This window comes from Manacus vitellinus, unplaced genomic scaffold (genome assembly GCF_001715985.3).
Source record: "Manacus vitellinus isolate BGI_N305 unplaced genomic scaffold, ASM171598v3 scaffold_38_pilon, whole genome shotgun sequence".
Classification (NCBI taxonomy): Eukaryota; Metazoa; Chordata; class Aves; order Passeriformes; family Pipridae; genus Manacus; species Manacus vitellinus.
The window spans coordinates 6,928,296-6,940,037 of NW_021940526.1; positions in this window are offsets into that span (position 1 = coordinate 6,928,296).

Sequence of the window (11,742 nt, forward strand, 5' to 3'; positions counted from 1 at the left end):
TGGGTTCGTTTCCTCAGGTGAATTAAATAGAGTTATAATGGAGCCCGGTTTGCTGTGCCAGCTACATCCAGCTCTTTGCCTTCTCCCACTGTGGATACTGAGAGATAACACTGCCAGTGTTAAGAGAGATGTTTATAGAAACCACCTCCTAACTCTGATGGGGTAAACCTGGGCTTAGGAGAAGCACAAACTGCTATTTCCCACTGGTGATCCCATATTCCTGTTATTTATCACATAAAATCATTTTAAACAGCCGACGTATGGGACAAATCTGTGGGCTGCCAAGTGCTTCAACACACCAGTCTTGTTTCCAAGATAAATTCCTCCTTGGGTGCATTTTTTTTTTTTTAACTAAGTGCAGATTTAATCTTGAAATTGTAATGGCTTGTAAAAAAACGTTGAACGATTTTAATTCCTTGAGGAAATGTGAAAGAAATTCCTTCATAAAAATAAATCAGGAAGAGGCTGACATCTGTGCTGTTTACCTTTCTTTTTTACACTCCTATCACGCAAATTTGAGCCCTGACCCTGTAATTATCAGGCTTTTGGCCTGATATTAGAAAATGTTTGTGCATTTCTCTGAAAACGAGACTACTATAGGAAAGACAGAATAAAAATATTGCAAATCAAAATATTTTAAATAAAAATAACTTGTGCAAACTCAATTTGCTTAGGCTGGGAGACTCTGAGAGGTAAATCCAGCCTGATGGATCACTCCCATGGAGGAGGGAATGTTTCCACCCTGAATTTGGTTTTCAACCCTGATTATTTTGTTTGTAGTCGGGGAATGTTTCTATTGTCAAGACATAGCTCTTGGAGCGGAGAGAACGAGCAGCAATATGAGTGATCCATGCTAAAATGTCAGGATAATATTCCTGTATCTCAGCACGAGGGAATGGTGTTTGCTTTTACTTTATCAGAAACCTGGTCTGCTCAACAGTTCTCACCCAGAGGAGTTGGGAGGGAAGATGAAGTGAAGGCTCCCGGCCAATTTAGCCTTGCTTTCACAAGGATTGAGTGAATTGCTGGAGAAGTTGGCAGCGCCGGGTTGTATCCGCGTGTCAATCTTTGCCCGAGCGGCCCAGAAGGGATTCTGGAATTGCACCTTCGGCACGCCGGCGGCTGCATGACTCCAGGCTGGGTTTCACGCTGCCCTCCATCCACCAGTCTTGTTTCTCAGGAGATTCACTCGATTCTCCAAATGTTCTGGCTGCTCTCGTGCACTTCAGGAGCTTCCTAGAACAGAAGGAAGTCTCCACACTCCCCACATCTCCCTTGAGCATCCTGGTTGCTGCGTGGGAAGAGGGAGAAAGGGTGTCATAGTTGCTCTCTCCAGATCACTTAATTTTTCTTTGGAGTTACAAGGGGAGGGATAAAAATAGGTGAGAGGCAGCCCAGAGGTGTCCAAACCCTCTCAATCTGAGGAAGACACTGAACCTGGGTGCCCTGTGGTGAGTCAAACATTCCAGGCCCCGGAATGTCATAATAAAGCAACTTGTTTTGCCCCTTAAGCCAAAACACAATAAAATCCAGGAAAGAATCACAGCCTGAGAACTCAGATTTTATCTGAGTGTTTCCTTTGGTTGGGAGTGAAGAAATACCTCGGGCTCTGATCGTGGTGACTAAGAGCAGGAAAAGGGGAGAAGCTCGGAGTCAGCTCTGCCAGTCAGGCTACAGGTTCTGCTCCTGACCCATCGGACACTCACCCAGGGTCAGCCAGGACAGCTCCAGCAAAACAAGGGATGGAAATGTCCCCCAAATCCCAGGCTGGCTGCTGGGTGGCCAGAAGCTTTCCATACACAGCATCACATGCTTGGCATGGGGGCACTGGGGAACTGGAGCAAAACTGGGGTGCATTTTTGGAGACCCCAAGTGAAACCTCGTTGTACCTCTTCCCTGCATGGCTCTCCCTTCCTTACGGCTCCACCAGAGGATGCTGCAGACTTTGGAAAGAGCAGCCTGGACTGCAGCCCTGCTCATCCCTTCCAGGATCCAGAGATCCTTGTCCAGTGGCTCGCTGACATAACCTGGACCTCTTTACATGCATAGAATCACATGAGTTCAATAGTTGAGGATCCTGGAGTGAGAATGTTCTGGGGAGGATAGAAAGAGGCTGGTACAAGTAGCTTCCCTTGGTGGACAATTCCTACCTCTTGCTGTTCAGCTGATCTTTGTATTGGGAAGAATCCGACCATGGAAGTGCAGGGAGGGCTTCAAAAAGCCTTTTCCCGAATCTCTCCTGGGTGGGAGCCAAGCCACCACTCAGCAAACCTCTGAGTTTGTCCCCCAAACAGAGACAGAGCTTTCAGCATAGTCTAAAAATGCAAATTCCAGACAAACTCCTGATGGAAAGCAAACAGCAGGCCCTTGCTCCGTGTGTCAGCTCTGCTTAGGCTCTCCTGCTATTCTCCATAATAAATTTTGGCATGTGATTGTGCTACAAATCAAACATCCCACAAATACTCCCCCTCGTGCTGTTCTATGGTCAGTCTCAAAAACCAGGAGTTGTGTGTATTCCGACCAAAAAATTCCAAAATCCTTGTGTCACTTGAAAAATGCAGGAATTGATAAAAATCCTTATGTGTTTTGTCTTAAAAGGAGATATTAAAATACTTAAAAGAAGCAAAATTTACTTCAAAGCAAAGTACAGTCTGTTTTGGTGGAGAATCATCAAGTCCCACCATCAAAGTCCAATATCATCAAATTGTGGAATGGTTTGGGTTGGAAGGGACCTTTAAGAGCATCTCATTCCATCCCCTGCCATGGGCAGGGACACGCCTTCCACTATCCCAGGTTGTTCCAAGCCTTGTCCAACCTGGCCTTGGACACTTCCAGGGATGGGGCAGCCACAGCTTCCCTGGGAAAACTGTGCCAGGGCCTCCCCACCCTCACAGCCAAGAATTTTCCCCCAATATCCAACCTAAAGCTACTTTCTTTCAGTGTGTAGCCATTCCCCCTTGTCCTGTCACTCCAGACCCTTGTAAACAGTCTGTCTCCCTGTTTCTTGTTAGCTCCTCTCAGGTACTGGAAGGTCACCATTAGGTCACCCCCAAACCTCTTTTCAGGGCTGAACAATCCCAGTTCTCTCACCTTTCCTCACAGCAGAGCTGCTCCATCCCTCTGATGAGCTCCGTGTCCCTCCTCTGGACTCACTCCGACGGCTCCGTGTCCGTCCTGTGCTGGGGACCCTGGAGCTGGAGGAAGGGCTCCCTCCAGGTGGGGTCTTGGTTCAACCAGGTGGTTGAAATCATGATCCCTTTGTTCCTGAAAACTTAGGCCTCTACAGCACCGATGACTTTAATGTATCAAGGCGATTAATAATTATTTATCAAATCGCCACTTGGAAAATATAAGTGTTTGTCACCTTCCTGATGTGGACTGTTCAGTGTCCGCTCCCTACCACGATTTACATTAACCAATGCGGTTCAAAATTAAATTAAAAGCTCTTTTCACCCCTTCAAGTTCCCTTGTGCTGTCGAGTCAGCAGTTTTGATACCAACTCCATGTTACTGATACAGGGACACATCCAAAAGTCACTGGAAGGGCTCCCACCGAGGTCAAGACCCTCATTTGAGAAGGTCTCTCAGGAGCGAGCTCAGAGCCGGGTCAGCAGCACCCTGGGCACTCAGGCGCCCGTGATTTTGGCTCTGGCCCATGAACTGCTGCTTTTCCCATCTCATTTTTCTTGGTAGCTCATTCCTGCGTGGCGGCATCTGCGATAGGATGCGTTCCCACAACTTCAGGGAAGGGGGGCAGGCCTGCTTTTGGGTTGATTCGCTCCGATCCTGACCCCACACTCGTGACAAGTGGCGTGTTAGGGCGATGGAAACCCAAATTTAGGGAGTGTATCAGTGATGGCTTCCTTTTGTTACTAAATAAATCCTCTGCACAGCTCGTTTGCTACGTGCCCTTGTTTATTACACATTTTTAAGCCATTGGCACATTGTAAACTTCTTTTTCTTCTTCTTCCAGAGAAACAAAAATGTTTTAACCCCTGCTAAACTTGAGGCATCGAACCCAACAGTTACCTGTGGAAAGGCATGATTTTCTGTCACATTCCAGGGAATTTTGAAGGTCTGATGCAGCTCTCAGACAGCATTTCCCTCCCTTTTTTTAACTCCTGAACCCTTCCAGTTAAGCCTATTTTTAAATAGTTTTAGTAGTTTTAAATAGTTAAGTTGAAGTCAAGCTCATCTTTAAATAGTTTTAGTTGAGTTTTAAATAGTTGAGTCTGGGGGTTCATAAATATCATGAAGATCCTGTTTCTCCATCAAGGATCTAGAAAGCAGGTGGATGATGTTTAGTCTCAGCCTAAGGGACAGGATGTTAATGCTTTCTCCTCTTGGAAACAACCTCCTCCTGTTTAGTTACAGGCACTTCAATATAAAACAAATATTCAATCAGCAAAAGGAGGGGGGGAAAAAAAACACCCTTTTTTTTTTTCCCCTCTCCTCCGCTGGGTCCCTTCCAAGTCAGACCCTGCTGTGCTAAGGCCCATACGGATTGCAGGGGATCACAGAGAACACATGGATATTAGCACCTCGCTCCCAGCCAAAAGAAACAAAGCAAAACAAACCCCCAAAGTTATTCTTAATGGCAAGAAAAGAGCGATTCCTTGCCAGGTTTACAGTCCCAGCCTCGCTGATCTTATCGGCCGCTGTGTTTGACCAAGGCTCCGGTTAAAATAGCTGCTGGTTTGATGAAGGTGATGCCAGACAAACTCCACCTGATCCCAGCTGTTAACCAGGCAGAGCTTTAAAGAAAATAAGTCTAAATACATTGGACTGAGTGATATTTTGGCAACGACCTGCTGTGTTTTTCCCTTGTTCCCCGGAAAGCAGCGTTGCCTCCCGAGACCCCAAACTTCATGTCATCCTGCAGGAGCCTCTTGACTTTCGGACACTAGAATTAGCCCTGTTTTTTTTTTTTTTAATGTAAACATCTGTCTTCACAGCAATAATATTTTCCCCCCAGTGATTATTTTCCTTAGAGTGCTGAAAATCCAAATTATTTGGGAGAAAGATGAGAATTTAGGTTTATATCTGGTCTCCCTGTGCGTCCTGAACCTGAGTGACTCCAGGGAGTCACGGTCTGCCTTTAGGCATCATTCCGTGGGTGTATTCCTGCCTCCAGGTGCTGTTGCAGCGATGAGAAAATGCCCTTTCTATCCCCAGATTGGGTGTGGAGTCTTGGCCCGGGATGACTAAACATGCGAGGAGCAGCTGCCTGGAGAAACAAACACCTGGCAAAATATTCCCGCGGAATTTCACGCTTAGTCACCGTCTGCGTGCCGGGGGGAGGCCGGCCCCAGCTGCGCAGCTCGGGGGGTCACACATGCAGTCCCACGGAATCATTTAAGGCTGGAAAAGACCTCCGAGGTCATCGAGTCCAACCTGTGACCCGTCACCAACCAGACCGGAGCGCTGAGTGCCACGTCCAGTCATTCCCTGAGCACCTCCGGGGGGCGATGACTCCACCGCCTCCTAATGCCTGACAACCCGTTCCATGAAGAAATTCCCATCTGCTTTCATCTCTCATCCCGTCTTTGTCCGCTCCTTTCAGCTGTCCTGCTGGGAAAAGGGCCAGCTCCAGATCCGTCCCCGTCACCCTGAACGCCGGTGGAACATCGTGATCTCATCACCAGGCACATCACGCTGCAGTTCGAGCTCATTAAGAGCCCAATTAATCCCCTTTTAACCATCAATATTTGTTCCCAGCACAGTCATTAAGCACAGAAGAGGAGCGGGGAGGGAGGTTCCGTGCTGGAAGTGAACAAATGGGTTATTTTTGGACTCCTCCCAGAGTTTGGCTTTTCCCCCCAAACCCTCCTTGCCCGGTTTGGAGGGGAAATAATTCATTATTTCCCTTATAGAATAACAACAAAGAGTAAAGGAAACAAAGGAGAATGCTGTTGTTGAGGTGGTCGGGCTCTCCTGGGAGGTGGGAATGGGCAGGGCTGGTCCTTTGCTCCACCTCAGACTAATCACTCTTACAGATATTAATCAGATATTAAAACTGGAGCCATCAGAGATTATAATCTTTCAGGAATTCCAAGAAAAGCTTAAAACCCAGATAACTGGAATGAGGCTCGGATGTGCCTCTTGTGGGCTCAGTGCCCATGTGGAGCTCAGGGTTATGCCAGCCTTGGGGATAAAGGAGCAGATTAGGGATTTCTGGCTGTTTGACTCCCTAAGATCTGCGTCACTTCGCCTCTTTTCCAGTTGTTTTTGCAGCTCATATCCCTGGCTATGGAACTGATTCACTCCCAGTCAGCAAACATCACTTACCTGGATAAGGGCTTCCCCCTGCTTGCCACCCTTCCGTGGGATCCCACCACCTGAGCAGTGGATAATTCATGAAAAGGAGGATTGATCCAAGGGGATCCACAATGGGAAATGTGGCTCTGCCTGTGCAGGAATTCAGGGGCTGGACCACACCTTGAACCAAAACCTGCTTTTTACATCTAAAGGTTGGACTTGATGACCTTGGAGATGTTTTCCAGCTGAAGTGATTCCGTGATCTGGTTTTGTCAAGCTCCACCTTTGCACATCCTGAAAGTCAAAAATAATCCACCTCTAAGGTGAGGGGCTCGGTGGACTCCACCTGAAGGAGAAGGGTTTGGAGAGCTTTTCCCCCAATAATTTACCAGCTTTGTGCTTATTCCTAATAATTATGCAAAATCTCAGGGGTAGTTTTTAGAACCGTGGCCACCTTGACCTTTAAAAATACAAAAATTAATATACAGAAGCATTTCCAGGCTAACAGGTTGTCTTTGAAAGAACATTTTCCCAACTAGCACTAAAATACTAGTATTCCTAGAGAGCACTTGGGTTAGGAATGCCCAGAAACCCTTTGGAAAAGCAGCTGTGACTTTTGTTCAGGCCACGAGCTCTTTGTTAGGAGCATCTGCTTTTACTCCGGGGTGTTTTAACGATTGCAAAGCACCAGAAAGCCACAAATTCAAGAGCTGTAGAAATGCCAGAGTGGATAAAGTAAAAGTATCCCTTTGGCCGGGGCTGGAGTTTATAAAAGCTGTGCTGCACCTCAATTAAAATCCCAGAACATCGTGCTCCGTCTTTATCCTTTATAGGATTATAAGCCAGGATTGCAGGGAAGCAGGAAAATGTTGCTGCAAACACGGAGAAGGCTCCGAGTGAGGCTGAGTTTTCTGGGATAGGCACAGGCAAGATGAACTGCGGTGCCCGAAGGGATGGATCTGACCTCTGGCCATCCCTCCACCTCACTCTCCTCGGGCAGAAAGGGAAATAGGAATTGTTTCCATGGGGAGAAAGGAATTAGAACAGGCAAAAAAAAACTCGACTTGTTTTATTTCTCAGTGCCCTCAGAGATGGGGAAAATAGAGAAGCTGTGAACATTGGAAACTGCTGGGGGGGAGAAGAAGAAGATTTTGCTGGTTTGCAGAGCAAAGCAGGTCTGAAATGACACCTAATTACATCTAAAATTCCGAAGAATTCTAAAATGAAGATTAACTAGGTTGTCAGTGCCAGTGGGATATTTATTATGGATGTGCCAAAGAATCCTGGCTGCGCTTCTGTGAAGGGGCTGGCAACAGATCTCCAGAGCACTGTTTATCCCAAAAATCAGCCAGGAGTGGTTGGGAACACCAGGATGGTGCTGCTCTGGCTGCAGTTGGGATTCCACAGTTGGGACTGCCAAGCCCGGGCTTGTGTTGGGAAGAACATCCCAAAATATGACAGGTCTGTGTTTTTAAGCCCTACCTACCTCCCAGACGTGTGAAGACAAGAATATCCATCCTTAAAAAAGAATAATGAAAGGAAAACAGGCTGGACCCTTCAAGTGTCAGAGAAAAATCTGGCAGGGACATAAATGCCTTGGAAAGGCTCAGAAGCTGAAAGGAAGCAGAAAAAGATCCCAAATTACTTAAATATGATTTTTTACATCCATCTCTCCTGGATGGACTCGGGGGCCAAGGAGCTGACTGGCTGCTTCCCTCGCCCCACGCTGCCAGGACATGCACCACGTGACATTTCAAACTTCCCAAGGGAACACACAGGGATTCTGGAAAAGTTTCCGAGTGGATCTGTGGCTCCACAAATAGCACTTCCCTCTGCAGAGCAAAAGGTTGAGAGTTCAAGACACGCAACCAGAGCTGAGATATGAGCAAAGGGCCGTTTATAGGCCGAGAATTCCCACGTCTAAATGCCAACCATCAGGCTGTGCCGAGCTTTCCTGCCTTTTTCCAGAGCTGGGGCAAGGTGCACAGAGTCACACCATGCCTGTCACTGTGGCTTGAGCCACGAGGATCAGGGTGGGAATTGTGTTCCCCTGGAAAATGTGAGTGCGTGGGAAGGAGCATTCCATCTTTCCTGTGAAGCAGGAATGTCATCCTTTTATTCCAAGGACAGGGTGCAGGACTGGAGGAATGGAGCAGAGGAAGGTGGCTTGGCACGCTCCGCTCCCTCCCTCCAAACTTTCCAGATGGTGCTGGAAAAGCCACCTGGGTTATTTTGCTGGAAAGATAAACCCAAGAGGGGGTCTCCACACCTTGCTCCAAGCCCTCCTTGGGCAGAGCCCAGAAACTCTCCCGGTGTGCACCGGGATGCGCTTCCCCTTGGGAAAAACAGCAAGGGCCGTTTCGGGGGGTGCCCTCCTGGAGGACCCTCAAGCAGCAGAACAAACGCTCCGATTCCAAGGGCGAGGGTGGGAATTCTTTGTCCCGGAGCCCCGGGGCAGCGGAGCACCCCCCGCCTGTTTGTTTTGGCAGGGATGTGCCGCCCTGGGGTGGAGTTTCCGCCTCTGATCCACCCGCCACGGCCGCCCCGGGCTCGCCGTGACCCCCGCGCGATGCAGGCACAGCGTGTCCGTCGCCTCCCCGGGGAATTCTGGGGCTTGCCTTTTTTTTTTTTTTAGGGAAATCGTCCCAAAAATGCAGCCCGAGGCGTGAAGACACCAGTGCCTGGGGTCCTTCCAAAGGGGCTGCCCATTCCCGAGCCCGACAGCTACACACGGCCCGGGACAACCCCGCTTATCCAGGGTCTGTGAAAATAAAGTTCGTCCCAGCTGGATGTCAGTGCTCTGTACTTGGAAATCGGCCAAGATATCCCATCCCAGGGGTTCCCGTCCGTGACACACACGGACTCACTCGCTCCTCAGCAAGCCCAAAGTCACATCCAGGCGGGAATGACGGAGGCACCACGCACTCCGTGACGGAGCAGGGCAGCCTCCTGCCTCCAGCACCCTCGTGGGGATCCGTGTTCCCTGTTATCTGTAATCCTTTCAAGCTGTTCCCAGCTTGAAATGTTTGCAAGAATTAGAGTCGTGCGTTCACGCTGTTTCTGTGACAGGAAGAGGCTGCTCCCTCTAATCCCCTGGAAAAAAAGCTTTTCCCAAAATGCTGCTCCAAGTCTGCCCTGCCATCCCAACCCAGGCAGGGAATGACCAACGGATCCCACTGTGTCCAACATCAGAGGCTGGCACAGCTCCTTGGAAAAGGAGGATGAGGAGGGATGCAGGCCATGGGGAGGCACAGAAGAGGAGCCTTGTCCTTGCTGGAATCCTGGTTGTCACCACGGGAAGCTCCTTGGACTGGCTGACAAACCAGGAATGACCCCATCCACTCTGCTGATGCAATCCAAGAGCTCATTGCCATGGCAACAGAGCCAGGACCAGGACATGGTGTTTTTCCAGCAGCTCCGGGTTCATTCCAGAGAGGCTGTTCCCATGGAGGGGTTTGGTCTCCCCAGTTTGGCACCGAGAGCTGCAGAGGAGACTCGTGAGCTTCCACCAGCTCAGTGTCAGGGAATGAGGAGGGAAGGACAGTCCCTCAAATCCCACCTCAATGGGAAGAATAAGTGCCTGCATAGCTCCAGCTATTCCCAAACACACCTACCAGTGCTCCCAGCGAGCAGCTGGAACGCCTGGAGACCCAAACTGATCCCACCTAAATAAAACCCTCACTCCTCATCCCCCTGCTGCAGCCGTGGCTGTTTGATCCCGGGCGGATCACCCCGGGATGGGATGGATTCTCCACTCTCGGCATTTAATCACAACCAAATGCCTTTCGAAAGCCGTGTGGGAGCTCCAACGCCGTCATTCCTGCTCCAAGCCAAAACTGCCGGGGAAATTTATAGCCCGAATTCCGCAGGAGGCCGGTCCGGAATGCTCCGTGCTCGGAGGACACGCGCCCGAGGAGGATCACATCCGACATTCCGGCCTCAGCGGCACGTTGCATCCAGGGATTTGTGGCTGGGGGAGCATGGGGGGGCTGCAGGAATCCGATCCCGTGGCCAAGGTGGGAATTTGCCGAGGATTAAAATGAAGGAGGGGCCGTCTTACGTGGAAAACCTCTCTGTCTCAGGGGATCGTGAAGGGGGATAATTTCGGGAGGTGGAATTTGGAGAGGGAATTTGTGGTTTGGATGAGGCTCCGATACCAACTTCCCTGCTCGGATAACACGGGATGTCACTGGGAGCAGTGACACCGTCACCCCCCACGACTTTGCTCTGTCATTAAGAGTAAAAATTAGAAATAGAGAAAGAAAACTTGAGGAACTGGGCAGGGAAGAGCTCCAAGGGAGGATATTGCCAGCACCACACATTCCTGCAGCCACAAACAGTGGGATGCCGCTTTTCCACCCCTTCCTCTTAAAAGTCATGGAAGTGGTGCCTGTTTTAAACTGTGCCAATGCAGAAGTGGCATGAAAAAGGAGAGTTTGGCTGAGGGGGATTCCCACGTCCATGATAACAGAGGGATGAGCACCAGTGGGAAGGGGAGCCATGGATACTGCAGGAATGCCAGCAATAATCCCATCTACTTGGGAAAGTGACTTTGCCCCCTGTTTCTTTGCAGGATGGGAATGACATTCCCTTTATTTTCCAAGTTGGCCTGTTTACAGTGGATGTGTAGTACAACCTGCTTCCCACTTCCCCAGGGATAATCTCTCTTTCCAGAGGTCCCAGCTCCCACTGTCTTGTCACAGTTGCCAGAGGCAGAGCTGCCTGATAAGGCTTTCCCAGCTTTTCCTGGGAATTTTCAGGAAACCACGCCAAACCTCCCAGATTGAGCTGTTCAATAGAGAAGTGAATCAGCTCCAGCAGGAGCAGTTGATGGAAAGCCTGGCCTTGGCACAGCATTTCCACTTGATCCCAAAAGGCAGCCTTTGGGGAAAAGAAAAACTGGAAGCTTTTACTTTGTGGGAGTGCGGGCTCTGACCCCCAGACCTCCTGTAGCCAAAGGTATCCAGCTTGGATCTCGTTTGGAGCCTTCACAGGATCCTGGCAGCAGGAAAAAGGGAAATCCCAGGAGGGCTTTGGGAACGGGCTCATCTTTTAGGCACAGGCTCACCGTGTTCTGCCACATGCATTTTTCCTTGAATCCTGCATGCCCAGTCCCTCGTTCCCCGGTGTTTTCCTTCCTGCGAAAACAGGGAGGAGGGAATGTTTCCCCAGTGAGGTCAGTGGAAAGGCTGCCCTTGCCTCCAGCTGGGTTGGGATCAGGCCGGGCCGTGCAGGTGGCTGGGATGGACAAGGATTGTGTCCGTTTGCAAACCTCCCCCTCAGAAGCTCCATCCCCTGCGAGCCCCCACTGGCCCCTCTCTACCCCCTCCGACCATCCCCTGTTCCTCCCCTCCTTTCTGCTGCTGCTCCTTTCGGGATAACAATGGCAGGATCCAGATGCTTATCTGCAGGGCTCTTCCCATTTCCAGCAGGCCTGTCCCTGGGCCGCGCTGTCCTTCACCAAAATCCACAAGGGATGCTCAGA